The following is a 14873-nucleotide window of genomic DNA, read 5'->3' as shown; positions in this document are numbered from 1 at the left end:
GGAACCGGAAGAAGTACACATTGGGTAAGTCGAATCTAGCTTTAAGTTGGTCAAATGTCAGCAGTGCACCATTCTCACAAATATGATGTAAATATCGAATACCTTGTGACGCCCATAGTACCGGGATGGAAAAGAATTCAGGTAAAAAGGGATTAATCCATAGCGGGGTATTTGGGGACCGCACCTGGGAATCGGCCACCCGAGGGCCGGCCGCCCCAGACCATGCTCTAAGCACCGTTTTCATTGAGATAGAGGATGTGGAGCCCTAGTACCCCGAAATAAAATATTCCACAGTGCTTCAAATGACCCCACAATGGCAGCCTCCAAGGCAACTGCTGCATTGGTGGCATCCGAGATGAGCCAGTTGTGAGCATGGGTAAGCATCGCCACAATAAAATAAAGGAGGAAATCAGGGCAAGCCAGGCCCCCCTGGGTCCAGGGTCTTTGGAAAATGGACAATCGGAAAAGAGGGGGGCCGGAGCCCCACAAAAAACTGGATATGTGAGAATTTAGCCGCTTAAAAAGTGCCTTGGGTATCCACATTGGAGAATGGCGCACTACATATATAAGAGGGGGTAGTAATTTCATTTTGATTAAATTGATCCTTCCAATCAATGTGAGGGGGTGGTTAGCCCACACTTTCAACCTATTCTGGAAACTTTGTAGGATAGGGAGAAGGTTAAGCTTGCAGAAGTCCTGTACTCTGGGGGAAATACGGATGCCAAGATATTTTTTACTCTCAGCCCATTGAAGTGGAAGTGACGGATCCGCTAGCTGTGTAGCACCCGCATCCACTGGCATGATCTGGGACTTGTCCCAGTTAACTCTAATGCCCCGTACACACGGTCGGACATTGATCGGACATTCCGACAACAAAATCCTAGGATTTTTTCCGACGGATGTTGGCTCAAACTTGTTTTGCGTACACACGGTTGCACAAAGTTGTCGGAATTTCCGATCGCCAACAACGCGGTGACGTCAAGCACGTATGACGAGACTAGAAAAGGCCAGTTCAGAACCAGGCTCCTTTTGCTAATCTCGTGTTAGTAAAAGTTTGGTGAGAGACGATTCGCGTTTTTTCAGACTCGTGGCTTTCAGATCGTTTTCTGCGGTTCAGTTTGTGCTTGTGGGTTTGTATCTGCTCTTCAGTGTGTGCAAGCAAGTTCCGCGTGACTTTAATTAGTCATTGTGTTCTTGTTCGTTCGTTACTGTTTTTCAGGTCGCTCTTCACAGGCCTTGCTGTTCTTCAGTGCGTTCTGTTACTTCGTTCTGAGCAGCCGACCGTTTTCTAGCCATGTTTCGTATACGTACTCCTCGTAGAGTTCGTGCTGTGCGGGGGCTTGGTGTTGGGGTCCTGACCTTGACACAAGTCCAGTCCATGAACAGGGTGGGGAGGAGTTCATGGACCAAGAATTGGTTGCTTCAGCGTGACCAGTTCTCTCATATGCCTTTGCTCCGTTAGATCAGTGAGAATAATCCTGATGATTTCAGGAACTTTCTCCGGATGATGGACCCCGTGTTTCACCGTTTGTTGGCTTCGCTGACCCCCTATATCAGCAGGCAGGATACCTGCATGAGGCAAGCCATCACTCCGGAGCAGAGGCTGGTCGCTACCCTGCGGTACTTGGCGACAGGGAGAAGCCTGCAGGACCTCAAGTTCTCGACTGGCATCTCCCCCCAGGCTCTGGGGATCATTATCCCAGAGACCTGTTGCCAATCATCCAGAAGGAGTATATGAAGGTAAGATTTTTATCCTTTTATATCACATTTTATTGTATTTAATGTTTGCTAATATATTGTATTTCTTTCCACATTCCCTAATTACCATGATTGGAATATGCTGTGAATGTCCCCTTTGTTTTCATGCATGCTGGATTTTTAGGTAATTTGTTTTTTTGTCCTTCATACATATTTGCCTTCACTTACCTCCCCAGCATGGTCTCTCCTGGCCCTATATTCACCTCATGTAGTCACTTAAAGCGGAATTCCACCCAAATTTTGAACAATATCTGTATGTATTCTCTTCCTTGCCTAGATGCTGACATGCCGTTTAAAAAAATTTAAATCGCTGTAATTACCTTTTATTTTTCTATTCTTCTTTGCACTTCCTGGTTCTCCTCCCGTGGGAGTAGGCGTGTTTCTAGCCTCTCCCAGACTCCTGGGAGCTAGTCTCAGGCTTCCCAGGATGCCACTGAGCATGTGCGGGAACGAGCGGTGAATGCTGGGAGCACAGCATTCACCACATCCAGGAAATAAATGCTTGTGGGCTTCAAATGCCCACAATGAAGATGGAAACCGCCTGCAGTGAATAATATAAGTTATTCTTTCCGACGAAATCTGACACAGGCGGACATATTACACACAATATGCGAGTATGTAATGCTGAGAAGAAAAGTTTGTGAATTAACTAAAAAAAAAAAAGACGATAGATAGGTGGACCCCCGCTTTAACAATGTATTTTATCAGCTCCATAGTAGTGCTTTACCCCAAACACCCCCTAAAATGTTTAGAAATGTGATTTGTGCTTTAAATTCAGGCAGAGTGCCAGAGGCATTGTTTTTTAGGGTCCCCAAATCATTTTTATGAACCCTCCCTCCCCCAAATGCTAAGTCAGCTGATCCCAATTCTCTATCTATCCTCAATCATCTATCTGCTGACTTTGCCAAACCCATACACACTATACCCATCTCTTTTGTGCTGAGATTTATGGATGAATTCCCCAAAGCATGTAGTGCAAGGGCCTGCCTGTATACTTTCAAATGGTACTGTTTCAAGTTTTTGTATCCTATTATTATCTTGATAGGTAATAGCAGAATGTCAAAATGTGCTCAAATGTGTAAAATGTGTATTTATATCTATGTATTATGACACTTCTTACATGTCCAGTGGGCTGCCAATAGTGTAAATAAGGAGGGGCTGTTCCAAGTAATACCCTGTATTTAGGCATTCATCTCTCAATGAAGTGAAGAGGGTTACCTGTCCAAGATCCCCCCCCCCCCTCTATAATGTTAGAAATGGCCCATGAAAGGGGGTGGGAGGGGGAATATGATAGGTGTACCTTATACTTTGGTGTTGTAAAATTCCCCTTAATAAATGTTTTATCTGGATGTTGGCCAAGAATGTTTGTGTCTAATCTGCTTTCCATGGTTATGTGCAAAAATACTAATTTTTTTTTGTTTTCCTCAACAGTTTCCTTCCACGCCACAGGAATGGCAGACTGTGGCTTCCCACTTTGACTTTCCTAACTGCGGAGGTGCAATTGATGGAAAACATGTCCACATCATCCCACCCCCCAACTCGGGGTCGTACTATTATAATTACAAGGGGTTCAATAGTATTGTGATGTTGGCGGTGGTGTCGGCTAATTACAACTTCTTGTATGTGGACGTGGGGAGGAATGGCCGGATGTCCGATGGTGGAGTCATCGCCCAGATGGAGTTTTACAGGCGTCTCCAGAATGGCAGCTTGGACTTGCCACCTCCAGAAGAGAATGTGGAAGGACTCCCATTTGTCTTCGTTGCGGATGAAGCCTTTGCGCCGGGGGACCATCTTATGTGGCCATTCCCGATGAGGACCCTCACCCCGGAACAGAGGGTTTTTAATTACAGGCTGGCCAGAGCCAGAAGAGTGGCGGAGAACACGTTTGGAATCATGGCCAGCCGGTTCCGCCTATTTCTTACACCAATCCATGTGGCGGAGTATAAACTTAATCATATAATCCTGGCGTGCTGTGTTCTACATAACTTTTTACGGCAACATTCTGCCAACTATGCTGGCTCAGTTGGGCCTGAGGCCGGAATTATACATGAAACAACCCTGACGGCGCTTGAAAGTGGCCGTCCTGGCTTGCCCTCCCTGAGTGCCCGTGATGTCCGGTTAAGATACCTTGAGTTCTTTGCGGGTAGGGGGGCCATCAATATGCCAGAAAATTTGTGAAGCCTTTATGAAAAAAAAAACAAAAAAAAGCGAATCTTTGGTGACATTTCCTGCTTGTGTTTGTTTTAGCTGACCCTGACAGAAATGTGGTGAGTCCTGAAAATGGCGTGATTGTGTAACCTTATACAAAGCAGTGCTGGGTGTTATTTACTAAAGGCAAAGACACTTTGCACTACAAGTGCACTGGAAACTGCACTGAAACTGCACTTGTAGTGCAAAGAGTATTTGCCCTTATGAAATAACACCCATTGTCACCGAAAGCACCAATTACATCACCACAAAAGTGTTATAGCGTTGAGACAATAATCCACACATTCTTGATTAAAACAATCTTTTTAATACCTGCACAATCACATATGCATTTGTAAAAGGTTTTTAAAACAAACCAACATGTTTGTTGTATAACAATTCTGGGGGTCACATTATCAAAAATAGAAATGTCCATTTAAGCTAAAACAGGCATGTGTAAAACCAACAAGAAAGACACAAATCTTGAACTTACAAAGTTCACATTAGGTTAGAACTTGAAGGCAATATCATACATGAGTATTTAGGAACTGTGTTTGATATTGCGTTCAGATGAGGTGAAGTCACCCCAGGAAAAGCCAAATTTGGAAGATGCACACCAATTTACGAATGTCAACATGTGTGACCGGCCATCACGGGGGATCAAGGGACGTGTTTTGGGGGATTAACCCCTTCCTCTCAGCTACTTTATTATTGAGGAAGGGGTTGCACCCCCAAAATGCGTCCATTGATCTCCCGTGATGGCAGATAGCACATGTTGACATACTGTGTGCATCCTCCAAATTTAGCTTTTAGAAAAATCACAAAAACATTTAGAACTTTGTAGCACACAAAAGAAGAAAGTGATTTGGAGGGGTTTTTAACTCTCCCCAAAACATCAATGATGTTCTTATTTTTTTGAATAACATCATTGATGTTTTTCTTGAGGTTTTCCAATTCTAAATTACACCCCATGATCTCCCCAATCAGGATCTGGGCACTTTCTGATGTGAAAGGATCTCGACCCACAACATCACGATCACCTAAAAAGAGAGAAAACAAACAAAAACAGGTATAAAAAATATGCCGGCATCCATCTCTTACCTGAGCCTGTGGTCGCAGACACTCACCTGTTGTGGTGACAATTTCCACCATGTCTTCTTCCTCCTGCTCTTGTGTTGGGGGGATTTCCCCTTCTTCCAGAGGTGGGGGGTCTCTGGTCTCCTCGGATGAGGGGTGTCCTCCGAGTCTTTTCTCCCCTATGTAAAATATATATAAAATAGTATACTTAGCACACAGATATTTGATGGCAGAACTATAAATAGGAAACATTGCTTGGAAGTAGGGTACAATTGTCAATTTTAGCAGAGTTCCAAGATGTAGCATTTTCAGTGTCCTTTGTCAAGCTGCAATACTTTACCTGTCTTGTACAAGCTTCACAGATGGAGACACCCCTATAGTATACACTGGAGCACCTGTGTGGCCCCCTAATAAAAATGGTGTTCTGGTGTGCCACACTAGTGCTCCAGCATCCAGATGTGAAAACAGCTGCTGAGTGTCCTCTCCTTACACAGAATCTAGTTTGCATTTCATTCTAGTAACAAAGCCATCTACACAACCAAATTAGTTTCATACAAGTAGGGCGTAAAAAATGTGGCCAAATGCATATGGCCAAAACAATGGTGTTTTATAGGCCAAACGAAAAATGTTTGCTACGAACGAATAATGTGCCCATGAACATGAAAGTTGCCATTTTAAAATGTACACTTTTAAGAAAAGCACATGGAGCAGCAAGAACGTAATAAACATAAAGAATAGGAACACAGGACAACTACTTACTTTTTTGCATCACTCTCCGGATCTTCCTGTACTGCTCATGTTCTCGTAATTTGAGGTCCGACCACCGTTTCCTGAGCTGATCTTTCGATCGTCGTACCCCGAAATTCCGGTGCAGACTCTTGACCACTTTCGCCATGATCTTGGCCTTTCTGACATTGGGGTTGGGGTAAGGTCCATACTTTCCATCATAGTCGGCCTTCTTCAGGATGTCCACCATCTCCAACATCTCCCCAAAGGACATATTTGAGGCCGTAAATCTCCTTCTGGATCGGGACGTGTCCGGATCCGGGCTTTCCTCCTCCTCCTCCTCGTTCCTGTAATTAGCATGCACCTGCTGAGTATCCGCCATGTGCTCTTCCCCCACTGCGCCGAACGAAAAGGGGCTGGGAATAGACTAGAAAGAACGTCAGGGGCGGGCGGAGTTACACGCATGCGCAGTCTGTATAAAGCGTAACACGCGTGCGTATTACGTACGATCTGTGAGCGGAGGAAGGAGCATTGGAGGCGCCGATCGTAATAACGAAGGTAAGAGCCAAACTTGGGCCTATACTGCTTCTAGATTGAGGCCTATATTGTAACAAGATTAGGAGAGTTTTGGCTGACATTAGGGTTTAACTTGTGTTGTGTCTTGCAGTTAAAATGGATATCTTGAATGATACAGACTTCATGGCAATATTCATTGACATGTTCAGGGAGCTGCCTTGTCTGTGGGAGATAACCCACCAACATTATAAGAACCAAACAAAGATGAAGGCAGCGCTGGATCAATTGTTGGAAATTGTGAATACGGTGATCCCCACGGCAGACATCACATATTTGAAGATCCTAATTGGTGGCCTGAGGAGCACATATGTAAGGGAGCGCAAGAAAGTCCAGGATTCGCAGAGATCCGGAGCAGCAGATGACATCTATGTCCCCAGGATGTGGTACTATGACAGGCTGCATTTTCTGGCAGGCCAGACGGAACCCGGGTCATCCCTCTCCAGTCTTCCTTCCACACTTCCTTCTCCCCAGCTGAGGCTTCTGACACCCAACCTGGGCCTTCCAGGCAGCAACATGTGGAGGAGCCCAGATTGAGCCAGGTATAGCATTCCTCTAAATATTTCAGGTTGTCCAATCAATGATGTTAACTAGATGTTAGTTTGGAGTACTAATTTATGATTGTGATTGATGATGCAAAAACTAAAACCATGTCCCTTTTTCATACACAGGGAAGTCTCAGCCAGGAGGTGGCCGGGCCGAGCAGGCTGGCTGATATGCAGGTCCCTCCCCTACACCTGCAAAGAGAATGTGGCAGGAAGAGGAGTACCCTAGAGGAGGCTGCCATAGGCCTCTTTTGGAAGGCTACAGAGGCCCTGGGAGCACCACACACTGTAAAGGAGGACTTTGCTGGCATAATTGCCTGTAAAATGCAGCGGATGGAGGAGGGCCAACGACTCATGTGTGAGTCATTAATTTTGGAGGCTCTCAATAAGGGGTTGAGGGCCCAAATAACATCTGATACCCACCTTTGTGACCTCACACATGGTCCTCTTCCTCCTCCAGGTCCTCCTCCTCCTCCTCCTTCTCCTCCAGGTCCTACTAGTCCTCCTCCTCCTCCAGGTCCTACTCCTCCTCCTGCCACATCTCCAACAGCAGAGCCACAGCCAGGAAGGAAGCGTGAAAGGAAGACCAGAAAGTGAGGACCCTGGGTTCAGTCTGGTCGGCCAAAAGATGCAGCCTCTTGTGGTACCACAGCCTGGGAACATAGATGTCATCTGCTGCTTTCCGGATCTCTGGGACTTCTGGACCAGACTGCACTCCCTTACATATGGACTCCTCAGGCCACCAATTTTGATGTTCAAGAATTGATGTCTGCCCTGGGGGTCCAAGGCTTCGCTAATTTCTGCTGTTTATCCAGCGTTGCCTCCCTCTTTGTTTGGTTCTGAGCCCTTAATAAAGGATTTTTGGTTTCAATTATATTTGCCTATGTGTGTTTTCCTTCAAAAAGGACAGTTTGTTTGTGAGGATGCAGGGACATTTCAAATATACAATGTGAAATTAACAAGGGACACCAACACCAAACAATCTCCTTGAGATTAAATTATACAAGATAATAATGGTGTTGTGGTAACTTGACACATAAAACACACACAAAAATATTCTGGAGTAAAACTAAAAATAAAATAAAACAAAGATCAGCCTTTGAAAAAATACAAACCTAAAATAAAAAAAAAAATCTACCTTTACCTGCTTTCTCAGAGAGCTCCGCTGATCCGCACAGAAATCCGGATCCATCGGCCCTAAAATAGCACCAATTTCACTCCTGCTGCCAAGCAGGGGATGGGGGATCCTATCCCTGCTGAGAACTGGGGAAAATTTTGACTCCCGGAGCGAGATTGGGGACCCGGCCTACCGCGGGCGACTAGGCCGAAGCCGCGGCCTTTCCTGACGGCCGCGCGGCGAACCGGGAACCCCCTGCCGCGATCGGCCTAAACATCGGGCCTTGCTGACTGCCTCGGACCACAGGTGAGGACGGGAGAGGGAGTCCCGGACTGTATCTGGGCCGCGTCCTGGGCCTGAAACCCTTTTATTCCCCCCGCGATTTACTAGGCCGCGACCGCGGCCTTTCCTGGAGCCCCGGGGCCGCCGGATAGATGGGGGTAGTGCTGTGTCCTCCTGATCTAGTGGAGGGGGCCCTGTGACCGCTCAGAAACACTGCCAAGCCACAGGAGCAGACCCTGGAGCGCCCACATCCCCCCCTTACCCCGGTAGTGAAGTGTGGTGGCTGAGCTGGCTATCCCTGTGGGCCTGTGCAGACCTGAAGTCAACGGCTCCTGTGCCATTTGCCTGCAGATGAGGAGGGAGGACTGTTAAGGGGACACAAACTTTATCCTACCTGCTGCTTGAATACCCTTGACTTTGCAGACAGGCTCCCTATACCAATTGCTGAGTACTGCCCGGACCTGGGCCCCTGCTACCTGAATGAGGCGCCGGAACTCCAGCGCAAGATACAGTAAAGGGGGTAAGAAGTTGACCTTCCCGCCCCAGCCGGACTCCCCCCAGATGCCCACCGGTCCCCCTCCGGAGGTCCCTAAAGTACGCGGCACCCACAGAGTCCCACAGACAGACATTATGGAGTCGGATGACTCTCGTCCCCCCTGGTTGGCGGACGTCATGGCAGCCATTGCTACTTGCCAATCAACACTAACAACAAAGATCGAAGCAGTTCAGTTGGACATGGGTCTAATCCGTCAAGATATAGATAAAATCAGATCATGAGTCACTGAGACGGAGCAAAGACTGAGCACCACCGAAGACACCATTGCGGAACATGAAAGGTCCCTCCGTACCCTCCAAACTAAAGTAAAGGCCCTCGAATACAGAGCCGAGGACGCGGAGAACAGGAACCGGCGAAATAACCTTCGTATTGTTGGTCTACCGGAGGGGGTGGAGGGGAGTAACCCTACCTCCTTTATAGAGGGCTTGCTCCGTGACCTTCTACCTGAGGCCCGCTGGTCACCTTACTATACGGTGGAAAGGGCGCACCGCATCCCGCCTAAGACGGGGCCTCCTGGATCCCCCCCTCGCACCTTCATTCTACGTCTACTTAATTTTAGAGACAGAGATGAAGTTCTCCGTGCCTCTAGAAACGTTGGGGACCTCAGATTCCAGAACACGAAGTTGATGATCTTCCCCGATTATACGGTAGAGACCCAGAAACTTAGAAAATCTTTTGACCAAGTTAAGGCGGCTCTACGTTCACGCAACATTCGTTACAGTGTACTTTTCCCTGCTCGCCTGAGAGTCCAGGATGGCGAGACAACTCGCTTCTTTACCTCTCCAAGGGAGGCCTCCACCTGGCTGGACTCGCTACCACGGATCCGTTGACGGTTTACCTGGCATGCAAGGTGAGATCCTTCACTGTTTGTTCACCATAGTCTTGGCTCAGGTCTGAGGTAATATATGTATTCCCACATGGATGACTTTCTTCGTTGCATAAGTTTTGCTCAGTTCAATCCATGGTGTGGACAGTCTTGGGAGGAGAAGTTTATTACCCTTTCCAGGGAAATTCTAAGATAATGCCCCTGCCAAACAATTTGGTCAGGAGACCGTTGAAACATAACAAGAAAGGCGCCTCTTAGTAAACTGTACATTTAATAGCGTATTGGTATTAAAATCACTCACATTTCAAACTTAAATAGTCCGGCGTAGAGAACTCAGTATAGGCATACGGGATAGCGTCCTCCTCTGTCCCACAGTCTTTTTCTCTCTTGCTGACGGCTGGTCTGTGTGGCATAGACTTCCGGGAACAGTGATTGTCCAGAACGAGGCTTGGCCACCGCCGAGCAGTTGATTGAGAGGCAGGGACACTGGAACGCACATCCGAAGTATGTGCGTTCCAGTGTCCCTGCCTCTCAATCAACTGCTCGGCGGTGGCCAAGCCTCGTTCTGGACAATCACTGTTCCCGGAAGTCTATGCCACACAGACCAGCCGTCAGCAAGAGAGAAAAAGACTGTGGGACAGAGGAGGATGCTATCCCGTATGCCTATACTGAGTTCTCTACGCCGGACTATTTAAGTTTGAAATGTGAGTGATTTTAATACCAATACGCTATTAAATGTACAGTTTACTAAGAGGCGCCTTTCTTGTTGTTTTTCTTTTTGTATATTTGGAGCGGCTTCACCTCCCATCTAAAGGCTGCCCAGCACATAGACTGCTTTCATCTCACGGAGAGTGCATTGCTCTAAAGGACATATCTTCAGCAACATTTAATATATCACAAACCAAGTAACCTGCGCTATTTTGCCTTTTCTTGTGACCGTTGAAACATGAAGTTCCTTTACAACTGCTTGTTCTCTTGAGGGGAGCTGGGAACATTTTTGTTCGATATCTTCACCCAACGATGGACAGACTTTACTGTGGGGTCGCACTATCGGATATTTCCCTGTCATCTGACTTTCTAAATCTCCACAGCCTGTTGTATTACAAACGGAGCTCTCAACTGTATAAGCCGCTTGAAATGCTGTCCCCCCCCCGTGTGAAGTTTCGGGGGGGGTGAGTTCGCCTCTTCCACGGACCCTCTGTTGCAGCCGGCGAGCTGAATAAGTTCGGGATTGAAACCCGCCTAAGTTTTGGGGGGCTGGGTGGTGGAGGGGGGTGGTTGTAAGTTCCCCTATTGGGGCCATTTTTATTTTCATCTGCTTCGATTATTGGGATCCTTTATCTGTTTTTGGTTTGTTTTTGTTTTTGTTTGTTATTTTTACCAAAATAATTGACTTATCAGCATTGCACTGTTTACAGATGTGTCCGGTTCGGGTCCCGGGGTCCGATCCGAGAGCCGCGTTTTCCATTGATCCTAATACTCTTAACAATATCAATGGCCATGTCCTCACTTAACATCATCTCCTGGAACACCAGGGGACTGAATTCCCCGGTTAAACGCTCCCTGGTGTTCCAATTTATTAAGTCTTATAATCCACACATATGTGTGCTCCAGGAAACGCACCTAACAGGTCGCAGGGTTTTGGCCCTTAAAAAACCATGGGTGGGACACCATTACCATTCCACGCACTCCACATTTTCTAGGGGTGTAACTATACTGGTGCAGAAGTCACTTTCCTTTCGGCTCTTGGATTTGGCCCTGGACCCTGACGGACGGTATGTTGTTATTCACGCAAAAATTTATTCTTTAACGTGGACTATTGTGGGTTTATATTTGCCCCCCCCCCCGGCCTCCTTGCTGGTGCTCAATCAGATCACCGGTAAGCTGGCCGACTTTGCCTCTGACAACAATGTCATATTGGGGGATTTTAATCTGGTCCCTGACCCGGATTTAGACAGGCTAACTCCTGCGGGAGGTCATTGCTCTGGGTTGGCTGAGTGGGCGGATACCTATGGCCTGACTGATGTCTGGAGGTGGCGTCACCCCCAATCTAGGGCATACACGTGCCACTCGGCCTCCCACAGAACGTTTTCCCGCATAGACTTGGTCTTCGCAGGGTCTCAGGTTCTCCCACGGGTTACAGACATACGAATATTGCCTAGGGGAATTTCCAACCATGCACCCCTTGGATTTCAGACACTGCAGTAGACTCCCAATTTAGAACGGAATTGCTTGATTTTTGGGCCACAAATGTGGGCTCTGCTGACTCCGCGGTGGTGTGGGATGCCTTCAAAGCCACGACGAGGGGGCACTACCAGGCCATCATTGCCAGGGTCCGACGTGAGCGTAGAGCAGACTTAGTGAAGGCAGAGCGGGAGGCGTGTAGTGCGGAGGCTCTTTTTGTTCGTACCTGGGACCCTGCGCATTACTCGCATCTACAACTGTTGACAAAGGAGGTGGTCCGTCTCCGTACTTCTCTCACGCAGAAGAAAATGTTGGCTCAATCCCAACGGATTTTTGAACAGGGAGAGCGATCAGGCCGTTTTTTGGCCTGGCTCTCTAGGGAACAGGCGGGTGGGTTGAGCATTTCACATATTAGAGACTCCTCGGGACGACTGATCCACACACCGGAGGGGATCAACTGTTGCTTCGCGGAGTTTTATGAATCTCTCTATGGTTCCAGGGTAGACTATGGAGGGGAGGATCTGGGGGCATATTTAGACGACATAGATATCCCAACCCTTACAGTAATGTATCGCGACAAGCTTGACGCCCCAATTACATCCTTGGAGATACTAAGGGCACTTAAATCAATGAAGGCAGGGAAAACTCCAGGACCTGATGGCATCCCTGTAGAGTTTTATAAACAATATGCCACAGAACTAGTTGACAAATTACAGGTCCTCTTCTCTGAGTCATCGCGTCTTGGGAAACTTCCTGACACGATGAGTGAAGCAATCATTGTAGTGATCGCCAAACCAGGGAAAGACCCCACGTTGTGCTCCTCGTACCTCGTATTGGCCAATAGGCTTAACCTGGTAATTACTGCTTTAATCCACAGAGACCAAACTGGCTTCATGCCCGGCAGAGGAACTGACATCAATATCAGACGCCTCCATACTCACATAGACAGGGCGGACGAGGTGACCAATGGGATGGTGGCCTCACTTGACGCGGAGAAGGCTTTTGACTCCGTCGAGTGGGGCTACTTATGGGAGGTTCTCTTGCGATTCGGGTTTGGTCCGGGTTTCACGAAATGGCTCCGCATGCTATACCACGGCCCCTCAGCTAGAGTACGTACCAAATATCTGGGGATAAAAATTAGCGGTAAAGTTAAAAGATTATATTGACAACAATTTACATCCACTCATGACACAGCTTACGGCTAAATGCTCTGCTTGGCGTTCCCTTCCATTGACTCCGGTTGGCAGAGTCAACTTGCTAAAAATGATTTACCTTCCCAAATATCTATATTTCTTTCGCAATACACCCATACCCATCCCTAGGACCTTTTTCCGGAGGCTTGAGAGCCTGTTAATACACTTTGTCTGGGCTGGGAGGCCACCCAGTGTGGCCAAGCAGATCTTATATTTCCCTCTCTCGGGAGGGGGATTGGCGCTACCGAATTTCCAAATCTACTACTGGGCTGCAGTTCTGGTCATGATTCGGTGGTGGTTCTCCCAGCCCACGCAAAATCCCGCGGTCACTCTGGAGGCAGCCATTCTTCGTTCCTTTGCTGCCTTGAGTAACCTCCCGTTTTGGGGTCTCAGGGCCAGTTTGTCCATGACGACCCCGATGCGTACCACTGTAAAGGTTTGGCAGGAGGCTAGGAAAATATATGGGAAACCAAATTGCATTTCAGCTCACATACCCCTGTGGGGCAATTCTATGCTACCCCATTTTTATAATTTATCGGACCCCTCTCTCTGGGCAAAAAAGGGAATTCTTACACTAAAGCATATAGTCAAGGATGGCAGGCTTATGACTTTTCAAGCCCTTAGACAATCATTTGCTATTCCTGCCTCCTTCCAGTTTAGATACTGGCAGCTGAAGCACGCCTTTGAAGCTCAGTTCCCCGCCCCCCTCACTCTGGAACCGGACTCTATTGAAAGGCTCTTGACTTCCAGCATGATGGGGAAGCCCCTTTCCACACTATACCTGACAGTGGAGTATGATGCCAAACTAACTAAAACCTGGGAAAAGTGGAGGGTTGATATTCCCTCGTTAGATGAGGAGGAATGGAAGGAGTGTTTAATATCCTACATTCCTTCCATGATCGCTGCAAAAGATAGGTTCATACAATTCAAGTTCCTACACAGGGCATATTTTACTCCACAGAGGTTGGCGCGCATTTACCCTCAGAGAGACCCCAATTGTCAGAGATGCAGACAGGAAGCAGGTACTTTCTGGCATATGGTCTGGTCGTGTCCCAGTCTCTGACTCTTTTGGTCAGCGGTGGCATCCACACTGAGCAATGTCATAGGATCAGACTTGCAGGCGGATCCCCAGATACTACTGCTCAGTCATTTGGAGGATGTTGTGGGTGATAGGTATAGCAAATTGTGTCTAACCTTCGCATTGTACTATGCTAAGCGGGAAATTCTATTGCGGTGGAAAATGGTAGCGCCTCCTACCCTGGCCTCGTGGATAAGGTCTGTGAATAAGGTACTCCCTCTGTATAAAGTAACGTATGAAAGTAGGCAATGCCCGGGGAAGTTTGATAAAATCTGGTCGTCCTGGGTCGACGCCTCCAGAGACCCTGATCCCCCTACCCCATAAGCAGGACGGGAAAAGTAATGGAAGCTATCCTATACCTCACGTCTCTTCTCTTTATGCCTGTTTTCTTTCATCCCACTCCTTCTCATCCCTCCTCCCCCCCCCTCTCTTTTTTTCTCCCTGCCCCCCCCCCCCCCGCTTCCCTCCCCCTCGCTGTACCAGGTTTAGTTGAATATTGGGCCACTCATTTTATACTATCAAAAATGTATGAAGATTTGAGCTTTGAGAGGTCTGGTTGAGTGAAACTTCTGACGTTTGCACACCTGGAATTTCTGATAAACAATGGCTATTGTTTAAGAGTCAATTTTACTGTTTTTTTTTTATTCTCACTACAATGTCTGTATTAAATTCTTGTATTGTACTGCTGATTTGTTCAATAAAAATTTTCTGTTAAAAAAAAAAAAAATTTAAAAGAAAATAACAACACAAAAATATTTTTGTCAGATGTGA

This window comes from Aquarana catesbeiana, linkage group LG03 (genome assembly GCF_042186555.1).
Source record: "Aquarana catesbeiana isolate 2022-GZ linkage group LG03, ASM4218655v1, whole genome shotgun sequence".
Lineage (NCBI taxonomy): Eukaryota > Metazoa > Chordata > Amphibia > Anura > Ranidae > Aquarana > Aquarana catesbeiana.
The sequence above is the reverse complement of the archived record's forward strand: the minus strand, read 5'-3'. Positions refer to the sequence as shown.